This window comes from Lepeophtheirus salmonis, chromosome 1, assembly GCF_016086655.4.
Source record: "Lepeophtheirus salmonis chromosome 1, UVic_Lsal_1.4, whole genome shotgun sequence".
NCBI classification, from domain to species: domain Eukaryota; kingdom Metazoa; phylum Arthropoda; class Copepoda; order Siphonostomatoida; family Caligidae; genus Lepeophtheirus; species Lepeophtheirus salmonis.
This window is the reverse complement of record NC_052131.2, coordinates 14,480,650-14,494,082: the sequence shown is the minus strand read 5'-3', so window position 1 is coordinate 14,494,082 and position 13,433 is coordinate 14,480,650. Positions and strand designations below refer to the sequence as shown.

Genomic DNA, 13,433 nt, shown 5'->3' with positions numbered 1-13,433 from the left:
GAGATATGTGCTTGTAGAAGAGGATATCCCTGTGTTTGAATTTAAAGCTCCAGACAATTTTCTCAAGTATTACTAGCTTGGCAAACAAAAAGAGCTATCATGTACAATTATTCTATATAGATAAGGACTACAGTTTCCCGATAGCATACACATGACTAAAAACTTTAATTAGTACCTTCTCCTGTGTTTTAGTTTTGATATATTGTTCAACTGTTCAGCTATAAAGTATATTTGTCTTTGAAAATCATCTTCTTTATTTTCAATGGTATTTAGAATTGATATATACTGTTCAAGCTTTGTTCCAAGTATCTAGAGAATCTGTTCTTTTAAATTTATAATATTCATGTCAAAAATAATTGATACATAATCCTAAATTTTTACTCCGTTCCTAATCTTTCCTACCATAATCACCACTTCCCAAACAAAATAGCAAAGAATGGTTACAATATTAATTAATTATCTTACTCAGTTTTTATCAGGGTTGAATTACCAAATTTTCAAATTTGAAAAAAATTATCCAGTCTTGGATCATTTGTGTCCTAAAATGGAATTGCTTTCAATAAAAGCATGAGAAGAGTTTACGATATGGATCTTTGATATTAAAATATATAATTGCCATATATTCAAATTGAAGACTAAAAAAAAAAAAAAAAAAAAGACATCCCAAACTGCTTAAATCTATAATTGGGATGAAAATTTCCGAAGTTTGATTAAAAATTAATAAAAATGATACGGAATTCAAAAATAAAATGAATTTTATAGGTTGTAGTCTTCCTTTATCCCTACCTTGCCAACACAAAAATTCCCTATGTATTTTGTTGTCCGCTGTCGATTTCCACTTCTCCCTTGATACGTTACGGATATTTCATAAATTATTCTTTTTCATAAATACACAAAGTAATAAATTTATTATACATATGCTCCGTTTCCAAAAGAACAGGAATACAACTTCTTGTTGATCCCTCGTCGTTTATACATATAATATATATATTGGCCATTTTATTATTTCTATGAAGAAATTATGGCTATTTCTTCATAGAAATAATATAATACCTTATCATAACTACTCTTTTCATCAAATATTACTAAGCAATATTATAATACAGTATCGAATAAAATACTGTGTAGATTTTAGTAATATGCAAGTTATTTTAAAAATGGCAAAGAAATAATATGACAGTGATAGTCTGCGATTATATAAGATATAAATAGCGTTTTTAGATAAAATAATAAAAATATTTCCATTCTTATAAAATGAATGCGTATGTTATATAGATAGTTTAATTTTTTTCAATGTATTCATTTTAAAACATTTGCAACTACAATTATAATATTACTTACTTTTCTTATGATGAATTCTAACATGTTTTAAACAAAATATTATGCATCTAACAAAAACAAATAAATATAACAATTATATTTAATTTTCTAATATTAAAGAACATTCAATTTTATAATATAACTATGATATATAAATATTAATTCTTTTTTGCCTAAATGAAGGAGAAAAAGTCTAGATTTATACCAAGGGTTTTAGAATTTTGTCATGTGGCTTCTGTGATGTTTAGAGCCAAGCTTTTAAATAATTCGAACTTCGACAAGATAATAAAAGTCGTATTCACGATAATAATTTGAGGTTTTATTCAAAGCATATAGTTAAATCAATTCAAGATGCTTTTAATTTTATGTTGGATATGAACATGATGCATGTCTCCTCCAATTTCACAATTCATATAGATAGTCATCCAAATTTTGTAAAATTTACGGAAATTTAAACTGGTAAAGCCATTCCTTCTCACTACATCATCGCTACATCACTATAATATTTGACAATACTAATTCACCATGGGACTCCATTAACTTTTAAAAAAAAGAACAAAAAAATAAGGATGCCACCTTTGGTAAATAAAAACATATAGTAAAGCAGAGAGCACTCTCCCTGAGTAAGGTGAAATTTACAGGCTCTCTTTTACAATAGCTTTTTGAACATCTCTGACTATTAATTACTCTTGGGAGATATTGAATCTTTTTCAGGTGTACTTCCAAAAGACTGTTGGTTGTGAGAGAGTTAATTTTCCTCCGCCAAAATTAGTGAGTCACTCGATTTTTACTAAAGAACTTATGGCATCTTTTATCAAAAAGAACTTTAAAGATGGGAAAGATTCGGGGACTGATGATATTAATGGTATAATTTTCACTCAGTTTTGGTGATGGTGTTGTTCCTTACCTGGCTGAGATAGGAAAGTCCATGGAAATATATGGGCATCTACCAAGGTCGCAAACAAAAGGTAGGATGACCTTGATTCCCAAGAAAGATTAGCCTACGGATACCAATAACTGGAGACCTATTACGTTATTGTTTTTAATGAAAGCTATAGAATCCTTTCTGTTATTCTTGCAGCCAAAATGGAGCTAATTTTAAATTATAAGCTTGGTCTGGAAAAGAAAGAATTCCTGAAGGGAAGGATGATTTCCTACATATCAAGAAATATTCCAAATGTAATTGAGAGTGTACAAAATTGGGAGAGCTTTCGTGAAATAATTGCAATGGACTTCTGCAAGACCTTTTACATGGACATATTTTGAGAACAATTAATAAACTCCTCCCTAGAAGATTTTTCAAGACAATTAAGAGTTCTTTTATTGAATGGTACGTCGACTATTACATTAGGTGCTTTGTAAAGTGATCCAATAGTTTTAAAAAAAAGTTGTCGCCAGGGTTGTCCTTCAGCTCCGTTACTTTTCAATGATGGGATTAAAGATCTTGGGGATACCATTGGAAATAAGTTTTGGGGGGTTTGGAGTTGATTTTGGAACGTCAAAACATATTATTAATCTACAGAAGAATGATTGTTTTATCCTTTTATTGTAATATTATGTAACTACAACTCATTCATGTTATGAAATTTTTAGCTATTTTGTTGCTTTGTTTTCTTTATTTATTTATTGTCGAATTTTATAGAACGAACATTTTGTTGAAAACGGACTGATTACTTACATCATATAAAGCAATTTTTCAATATGTTTGACTTTGGTTTAGGGAATTCATTTTAAACTTCAATGTTTATTTATATATATTTTTTTAAATGTAACTTCTCTAAATAAATAAAGTATTAAAAAAAACCTCCTTTCTCTTCTCTCTTTGACTATATTTTAAATTATTATTTTACTGCAATATGATAATAGTATATTATAGAAATTTGAAGGCCATTAAGGGAACCATATCTGACCCCTCCTGTTGTAGTGCCCATGTCCCTTGTTAAAATTCTGGAGGGTGTATCCCCCATCTTCCTTTTGATATACACCCTTGATTGAATGAGTTTCTTCTATTATGGGTACATATTGGAATCTAGTGTCTTTCACACTTAGTCCTTTCCTTTCCTACCCCAGCCGTTCCTTAAAACAGTACAAAATTGTATAGTGTCATCTACAGAGTATCATTATTATATAAAAAAGTCCCATAGCACTATAATTTACCAATTGAATTAATTCAGCAAGTATCGTCGTATCTTTCAAACATATTAAATAGTTTGTTATTATTTTTAATTCAGATTTATTGTTTTTCAAACATTAGAGTTTGTAATAAGACTCAAGCAATATACCAGTGAGTCGACTATAGATGGTTTTGTAATAATAATTAATCGATAAGCGCGTGAAGTTGCTGAATATTTCTAATATTGTTTTCTTTCTAAAATACTATATTAAATAATTTATTATTTAAGAAAATAAAGTCAAAAATTATCTTTAAAAAAACTACCACTTATAACAAAACCTTTTCCTTTTTCTAACAAGTAATGATGATCTCATGTAAATCATTTTTTATTTATAAAAGCTAACGGATTAATCCGTTCTAAAGCATCAAGTTTTGAACTCAAAGTTGTTTTTTTATACAAAATTTTCTCCTATTTTTATCTTGCGACCCATGTTTTTTTGGTTTAAAAAAGTCCAAAAAACTCTAAAAACACCGAAAATATAACACGAGCCTGGAACACAGACTTACAGTTCTTTAAAACCATCCAAACAACAACAACACTAACTAGCGACATGCAGACAATACAAACAATATATTTTCTTTACCAAAGTCACTTAAGCTTTGTTCGAGCTCAGCTGCAAAGTTTTCTCAACATACGTCCAAAGTCGAGTACTGAGGTCGCCAAATTTGGGATTTCTACTATAAATGGATAAAGTCAATATATATTTGAGATCTTACAGTGATTTCAAGATTGGTTAATCACAAACTATCTTTCTAATTTTATGATAAAAATTTCTATTATAAAATATTAACTATTGGCACTATCATAGTTAGTTAGTTAAACGGCCACGACCACACGACAGGGTATTTGTGCTACTACAGTGATTCTAAAACCTAGTTTAGATTAAAACTTTGTTTAATAATATATTTTGTTTTTTTATATTACATAAATTTTAAAATATGAATGTCTTCCTTTTTCTAATTCATTGCTCAATGTCTCTCGTAAAATAAGGCGGAGCATCTATTGATGAGATGGTTTGAACTTTACAATTCTTCCATACAGACATTGCACGTTGAGCTTATGTCCTTCCACTTGCTTAGGGGTGGTCTAGAAAAGGACCATGTCCAATGAATGGTTGTACAATGAGTCTTAATTTTTCTCTTCCGAGCTTGATACAATTTGACTTAGGCTTATTAAGCATAGGTTGTCTATGTTTCATACTTTGATCTTTGTTATATCGGTCACACTAATATTGATAGAAGAAATCATAACCTAACTTCTTTATGTAGCTAGGAGGCGTCCCAGTAGGAAACTGGTTTTGTCTCTCAGTAGCCCTCTTCACAAGATTGTCTGACAATTCACTTCCTGTAATGTCAGAATGTCCTTTGCACCATTCTAGATGTATATTTTTCTCACTCATTCCTTTGATGATGGTTTATTTAAATTTTAAAACTTGTTTACAAGTAGTAAGTGGATTAAAGATTGCAGCAATTGCTGATTCGGAGTCTGATCTGATTATTAGACAACATTGTGTTATGGAAAAAATCTCTGCTTGAAACACAGAAGCCTCTTTATTCAATGAAACCATTGAATGGCAAATTGATGCGTCACCTTTGATGATGGCTCATCCATCCTCATTGTTTCCGTCTTCGTTTTTAGATCCATCCGTATAGATGATCGCATCAGGATTCTTAATTACTGGCACTATCAAATTATATAACAACAATATGATCAGAAAATATATTTCATAAATTTTATTTTCATAACATCTATGCAATTTTTACAAGTACTTAATATGATGTATGTATTTAAAATTTGATTCAGTGTTGTATTATTTTTATGAGTCACATAAATTTAAAATAATTAATCATCACGTATCCAAGTTCACTTTTTTTTGGAAGTGTGCAATAGACAAAATATATAATAGATCCTTGAATAAATTATTATATAACTAAAAGTTCCTATGTAATTATAAATTATTATCTAAGTATACATATATTACAGATTTGATAGACATTATGAGAATTGATAAGTAAATTCAATAATCTAATGTACCAATAGAAAAAAAACAACAATTTATCATACAGGTATCTCTATTACAATTTTGTGCCGTCAACACAAAATCAAGTAGTAATGATTTTTCTCAAAATTGGGTGTTGATTAAATGTGTATTTTTCAACGAAATATCATCAATTTCTATCAACAAGTTATTCTTATGAACCTTTTGGTTGCACCACAAATTACACCTAAAGAAACAGAAATTGATCATCGTAATAAAAGGAATGAGAAATTGATAGATTTTATTTGAAAGTCCATATCGGGGCCAATATACGTATCTTAAATCAAATAAAGGATTTAAGCTATAGCTATAGTTCCTTCGTATATTAACTTATGCAACAAATTTGAATACAAACTCTATAATAGACTCAAATATGGTTAGGAAATATATAGGACTTTTAAGACAAGGTAGGTTGAGATCCTTTATATAAGTTATTTGAGAACTTTGATGAAATACATTCAGTTTATGTTAGTAATTCTACGTGGCATGTTCCTTTGTTGGTAAAGTTGATAATTTTGGTAAGGATACAAAAGCGTGCGAGGAGAATGGAACAAATACTTATGGATCATTGATTAAATAATAAACATCTTCCTCTATTAAGAACGTTATCATTCCCGCCTTTATTATTCAATATTAATATAATATTAAATGCTGATAGTCGATAGAGAACTGAATAAAATGCCTAAAATAACCTCGCCTTCTGTCTGGATTTCTGAAATGGAGGCCTAGGAATTTGGAAAATACTTACCGGATGAGAAACAGATGGCTTGTCGGATTTATCAATATAAATGTGCCTTCAGTCCCCTGTCTAGAATTACACACCACTCATTATCCTCATCTCATATCAAGAGTATGGATATTCATCCATAAAATCAAGTTAATGATGAATATATCAAGTCAGACTTTAACTCTGATCGCACGAAGATGCTTATTGTATGTAATGTACCCTTATCTATTGCTAATACTCCTACGCTGAAAAAAAGTTAAGGATAAATACACAGGTAAACCCGTCCTTTCCCGAGGAACCATCCTTAAATTAATGGAGGATGTTGGTAATGATGTCATTTGTAGAAAACCCCAATTGTAAATTGTGAAGTTTGGATAATTTTCTGCATGTTTAGAGTCATCTACACCAAATTACGATCAAAGTTATCATTAAAAAGTATAAAATATTTACTAATTTCGAAATGAAACTCTGAATTTTGTACCATGTAAAAGTAAGTATTCATTTTTTTTTTCAATCTAATCATAAAATTTGATCCTATTTTAGCTAAAAATATCAAGAATTATGATACACAACTCATTAAATGGCAAAAACAAGTTCTTCAATGGTCATAACAACAGGAGTAGTAGCTTTGGATGGTTTGTAATTAGTTTGTCTGACACTAGTTTCTTCACTTAAAGACTTGGGTATGATAATTTGTTTTTCCAATATTACATAGTCAATAAATATTACTTTTTTTATCACTTAAGGCTTAGCTATGGTTGATAGGCTCCAAGAAATGGTGTTCAGAAAACTCATAAAAGGCAAATACAACTGCTTAAATGGTCTCAACAACGAGGGTAGTTGCATTGGGTGTAGTATTATAATTAGCAATTGTGTAATCCTTCATGATAATTCATTGTTATATAAGCATAAATGACGGGGGAAATATCTTTTTTGATGCTCTTAATAAGGAGTATTATCGCCGGACATTACTACATAGTTAGCTTTTTCTCTAAATTTTTACCATGGATTTAATTCTAACATTTTTTTATTAGTATATTTATTGTCTAATTTTATAATTTTGACATTTACTTTATTATTAATAATTATTTAGATGTCATCGGTAGATATATACCTATCCTGTGCACAATTGTATATAGCAACTTACACATGAGAAAAAAAGGGTAATTATCTTTTTGATCAAGCTTCACGTCTGGCTTGTGTTTTGCAACCTAAAGTTATGACTTATTGAACTGAATTCATTTATTATTTGCAATCTATTATTTCAATATTCTGTATTTATAATTTATTTTTTTATTTCAAATATATTTCTAAATACTCTACTTTGTCGTTTCATTTATTATTCTGATAAGGTTCATAATGAACTACAATTTCATGGAGTGTGACGTTATAAAATCTATTTAATAAACTAAGTCAATTAATATATCTTCATTAAACATTTTGTTAAATGATTAATCAATTTCCTCCAGGCACGGCCACTTTGAACAGTGAAAAGAGAAGAATAGGGGCAAATAACAATAACATGATATTATAGGTCGATGTTAGCATCTTCCTTGAATGAATTGTTTATTTTTCCAACTACTATGCCACTAGCAGAAAAACTCCAGAATGCAGTCAACCTCTGTAATATAAGATGTCAAATTTGTATCATATTGTTTTCTCCAAAATTTGTTTATTATTCATACAATCATTAAAAAAAAAGTTGAGGAAGTAGCAGTTTTGTATTATTCATTTTAAAAAAAAATTGGGAAGAAAAATTAAATATTTACAATTTTTATAATAAGTATCTAAAAGTGCCATTCTTATTATAGGTCTCCAAAACTGCTGACATTTTTCTGAAAAAAAAAGTTAAATCAAAAACTAAAATAAAACGTCAGTAGAAATTTTATTAATACAGCCACTATATATTTTTGGAAAAATGAAAAAGCCCATATTTTCAATACCAAAAAAATGTCTTTTAGTATTAAATCCAGGACAAATGAGATATCAGTCGGAAAAATTTGAAAAAGGTGTACCTAAATAAAAAAAATTGTAAATCTTTTAACCCTCCGGTTATCTTCATTTTCTGTACACACCTTTTGCCCTTTGGGTCAAAATGATCCGTCTATACTTTGCTATAAAATTATTCGACTTTTTTAAATATTTTAATGACTATAATTCAGTTTGCCAGAAGAACCACTTTTTAATTCACAAAAAAATATCATTGAATGACTGCTTTTACCCTGCTCAAGTCAACTTTATAGCTAAAATAATAATAAAAAAATATGGGAAAGCAATTTTTTTCTAGATTTGTTTTCAATTTTCCTCTAAATAATTATAAATACTTACAAAACAATGACAAAAAATAGTAAAATAAATTCATCTATTGAGCACATGATGAACAGTATGATAAGGAACAGCCTTTGCATATGTATTTATTGCATTTAAAGCATAATAATTCGTGGCACATACAAAGTCTTAGAAATTTAAAATAGATTACCTCTAAAAGGAACCAATTGCTCATCAATGGTAACGTCACTCCCAGGATTGTAGAGGTATGGTAGCTGCTCTACCCAATTGTCCCAAACCTCTCTTATAGCTGTAAGTTTATCGGACACACGTCTTGCTGGTCTTGACTCGCGGTCGTCAAATCGAAGTAGTCTCGAGTAGAGGTGAAATACTTTTAGGGGCATTATAGCTCGAAAAATTGGTCTGCCACTCTCTCTATCCCAAAGACTAGTAGCTGCCTCACCTCGAGATCTATAGACTCCTGCAAAGATTAACAGTCCTAGATAAGCGCCCGCAGGTCTGGCGAGTCCATTTTTTTCCAGCCGTCTCCATACTTTAGAAAACCTTCTCTATTATTCATCTCCATGGTAATTTTTTCAACTTTGGGTGTCAGAAAGAGGTTGAAGATCGAAACAATATCATTTGCACGAGAAACGGCATATCTTGTTGGTCCTGGAGCCATTTTTATCACATTCTATTCCGCATGCCTTCCATGGTGATCATAGGATGTTGAGGACCACGTTACAGAACTATTTTTTGAGATAAAAGTCTCTCTTTCCACATTTGAGGTTTCTTCTTCTGATGATGATTCGTTGGAGTCCGGGTTGTACTCCTCCTCATCTTCTTCTTCCGACACGTCCTCTCCTTCTAGTTCGGAATCAGAGTTTTCCTCAAGAATGAGATCGAAAGCTTCTTTAGAAATATCAGACACACTCATATTGAAAAAATGTAAATGCAGTGAATTCTAAAAAACCAACCACCTTTATACCCCCTTGAAATGCACAGATAAAGAACAAATATTGTATTGTCATTATGCTATTACGCATAAGAAATTGCGTATTAGAGAGACTAATCAAACAAAGAAACATTTTTTATTACGCAACTACTTTTGTAAGTTTCAATTCTGTTAAAATTTTATCATGGGTCATTTTGACACGGAAGACAATCTTTGTGCATTTTTTTTTTGTACTGCTTACACAGAAATGTTTCTCTGAATTATTTTTTAAATTTTTTAAATATTCGGGACAAGTTAGGAAAATGCCTCATCACATTTTGAACAAAAATCAAAAAACTGAAAATTTCTAATTTATTATTCTAATTCATACAACCAAATAATTATTGGGTTAATATTCCAATTTTTGGGATGAGTTAATTTTACCCGATACCCTTGAGTCTTTCAGAGAGAAGGAATGAAGACAGAATAGAGTCACATGTTTACTGTAGTACAATTACTTCATTGCTCTTTATTATTTGTGGCGTTATAAAAGTGGAATACTAATAATAACAAATATATTAATGAATTAAAACTAATTGTTTAATAGAATTTTAGGACTGAAGTCAACAGTTGTATTAATTTTGTCTATATTCCTTTTCAGTAGTAGCCCTTGCACTTGGACTGCGTCTAGGGCATCTGCAGATTTTATTTTTTGGAAGAGGGTTTGGTTTTTGGATAAAAAAAAAGTAATCAAAAACTTATCATTATGGGAAAAAAATTTGAATTTTTTTTTTCAGAAAAGTTTCATAATTTCATAGCTATTAAAAAAATCAAATTTTATGGAATTTCGGAATATTTTTTGTTTTAAAATTTAAATATTTTTGTTTTTTTTAAATTGAAAAATTAAATTAAATTTCCAATATTAAGTTTTTGGAATTTATTTTTGAAAAATGAAATTTTTGATTTTATTTTTGAAAAATGAAATTTTTTGATTTTATTTTTGAAAAATTAAATGTTCATGTAAAAAGTAACAATTCTTTGTTACATGATATATCAACCCACATCGAGTCATATGTCATAAAATTTATTATCAAATTAATAGTAAATGCAAGTAGAGTAAATAAGGAGATGAATAAATTGAAAATAAGTAAAAGAAAATAATTTAAGACTCAGCATGACCTCATTTCTATTTCAATCATGTTTCATGAACAAACATAAATTAATTTTTATGAAATATTAATCCTTATATAAATATCCAATTATACAATTCTATATTTACTGGATTGTTGTATATTAAAAATAATATTACTCTAATTTTATAGGTATGTAAATGATTATACATTTATACTTTCCTTCTGATTGGTTGAATAAACAGTAGGTGGCATTTGTTAATTTTTCGACCATTTTTAGAAGAAAAAGTCATTACACGAAGGTATAAAAATGCAAGAGAACTTTTTTAATGCAATATCATTTGTATAAGCAACCGAGACTCAAAATCACAAAATTTTGATCTACATGTAGGCAAAATGTATTTTTTGTTCATTGTAGCATGTAGGTAGGTATCTTTAAAGTCAGCAAGCAAGGTACACTTTTTGTTGTTGGAAGTATTAATAACATTATATAATTTGTGAGTTTTGTAATACTAAGTAATTTACAATGGGAAAATAACAACATCCTTATCTTATGAACTTATGATTATCATGTTGACTTTGCAATTTATGTTTCCCCACGAATCGTTATGAACATTTTATACAGTTAGTTCTTAAATTCAAAAGGTACATTATTATGTCCTTTTCTTAAACATTTTTTTTAAATTTAAAGTTTCTAGTGAGTGTATCTTTTTTTTTTTTTTTTGAAATGCATATTTAATTATATTGCAAGCTTAATAAGTAAGGATTAATATTGGATAATCACTTTAGTAGAATTTGTTGTAATATATAAATAAATTATAAAAGTATAATTAATATGCAACTCCAATGTCCATTAATCAGCAAAAATTGTAAAATAAATGTTATAACACATTCGTGTAATGTGCCTATTTTTAATTATAAAATAAATGAAATATTATCAATTTTTAATGAGTCCACATACTAATAATCCCATTACGTTAAATTAAAGTTCAATATTTGTTAAGTTATATAAATGTTAACATTGTTACATTCTTGCAAATGTTGTTCATATATTCTTATGCATGAAAAACATTCCAGTACTACATCACTCATGTATAGATATTATTCATGAATCTTAATAGACAAAATTATAATACATTTTTGTTATAATTTGGCATGAGCAAAATAATTAAATATTAATGGCCACAAGATGTTTCAGAGATTATGTGGTCATTCATAACTCACTATGGTCTTTCATCATATAACTTTGATCCGCCCTTTCCCCTCCCCTATGTGGACTTACATGGGTCTTTTTTTTATAACCTCCCCTAGAACCAGACCTGCGGAGTCGTTAAATAAAATGCTCTATTCCGACTCCAAAACACAATTTTTTAATTATACATTTTATAGCCTATATAAGTACTATTGAGTCATTAAAGTCTAGAGACTATAAATATAGATCTCATTTATAGCTATAGGTAGTTTTTAGTTATATGTAGTAAATAATTTTGCTGGGTAAAAAGAAAATATTTGGAATATAATCAAAGTATTAGTGAGCGGCCCTCTAATTTTTGAGGGAGAGCAGGAGTGCGGTCATTGTTTTAAATTATTAGCGGGAGCGTGCTCACCATTTTAAAAGAACAATAAAATCGCTCATTTATATAATTTGTATTATTTTTTGGATTTCTACCTCCTATGGGATAACATCAAATAATTAGATAGTTAAAGAATCATTCTCTCCTGTCTTCGATTGACAAGTTTGCCTCTCGTGTAGCTGGCCACTCTAAGAAAACTCAGACATCAGATCCCTCAGAGACACCGCCATCTCCTTCATGTGTAGAGATTACGTTGGAAGATAAATCTTTTTTTTTTTTTTTGTAAACGAATTTTTCCGACTGAATTTTTATATACCAAATTAACATATGATCTCAAACCCTTACGCAAGCCTAAGTTCAAAAACTTAAGAGCCTGTGTTCAATCTCAAACTAATTATTAGGCTTAATTTTTCTAGTTACATGTCCCCTGAGACATTGGTCTCCAAACTTTTTGTGGCAAAGACACACCAAAAGATTAATACAAATTTCTTGATATACCTATTTCAATTAAACGAATTATTTGGATTATTATAAGTTATTGTAAATAATTTATGGTAAAATAATTTATTGTCTCAAAATATGCTGATTGGGAACCAATCCCCATTATCCCATAATATTATCTCATTTCCATGTGGTAATATGGATTATATTAATTTAATAATTGTTATTCAAAGATATTTGAATATTTGGCAGAATTGCCGTTAGATCAAATCAAGCACAAATGTTAACTTCTGAATTATAGACTGCTGTAGAACCGTTGATGCTACCGTTGATTAAGTATTTTCTAAAGGTGGTCAATTATTTATGTATAGAGGTTTGAGTTTAAAAGCTGAAAACATCGAAATTTTTTTTTTATGTCAATGAATCAAATATTTAATAGTTAAAACATTGGATTAATCATTATATGGATTATTTATTTATTTTAAATATAATTTTAGAGATTTGAGTTTGATTTATACTTGTACTTTATTTCTCTTCATTTTTTGGAATAAATGATATATATAATTTCTGAATTTAATTGCAATCATAATGAGTTGTCTAATTCAAATTCTCCTATACGGGTGGAAAAATGAGCGCCTTTTAGTGTGCGCTCATTTTTTTAAAAAATAAGAAGGAGCACGGTCACAAAATTAGTAATGACTCTCTTGACCGAGGAACTACATTACAAACAACCTTTCAACAAACGTTAGTATTTACTATGATGACATGAACTATTCACAAAATTTAGTAATGCACTGGTATGGTTAGTGACTATGCTCTACCCAATA

General features: G+C 29.0%; 1 long non-coding RNA gene across 2 annotated transcripts; it reads right to left on the bottom strand.

The window, feature by feature from the left end:
- Positions 1-4,370: 4,370 nt before the first annotated feature.
- On the bottom strand, positions 4,371-9,658 carry LOC121117461 (uncharacterized). 2 transcript variants are annotated; one of them, XR_011779970.1, is made up of 2 exons: positions 8,739-9,658; positions 4,371-5,177 (listed from the first exon to the last, which is right to left on the bottom strand). It is a non-coding gene; the product is annotated as an uncharacterized lncRNA (long non-coding RNA). The 2 variants fall into 2 exon arrangements; XR_005864181.1 differs by lacking the exon at positions 4,371-5,177 and adding an exon at positions 8,011-8,094.
- Positions 9,659-13,433: the final 3,775 nt, after the last annotated feature.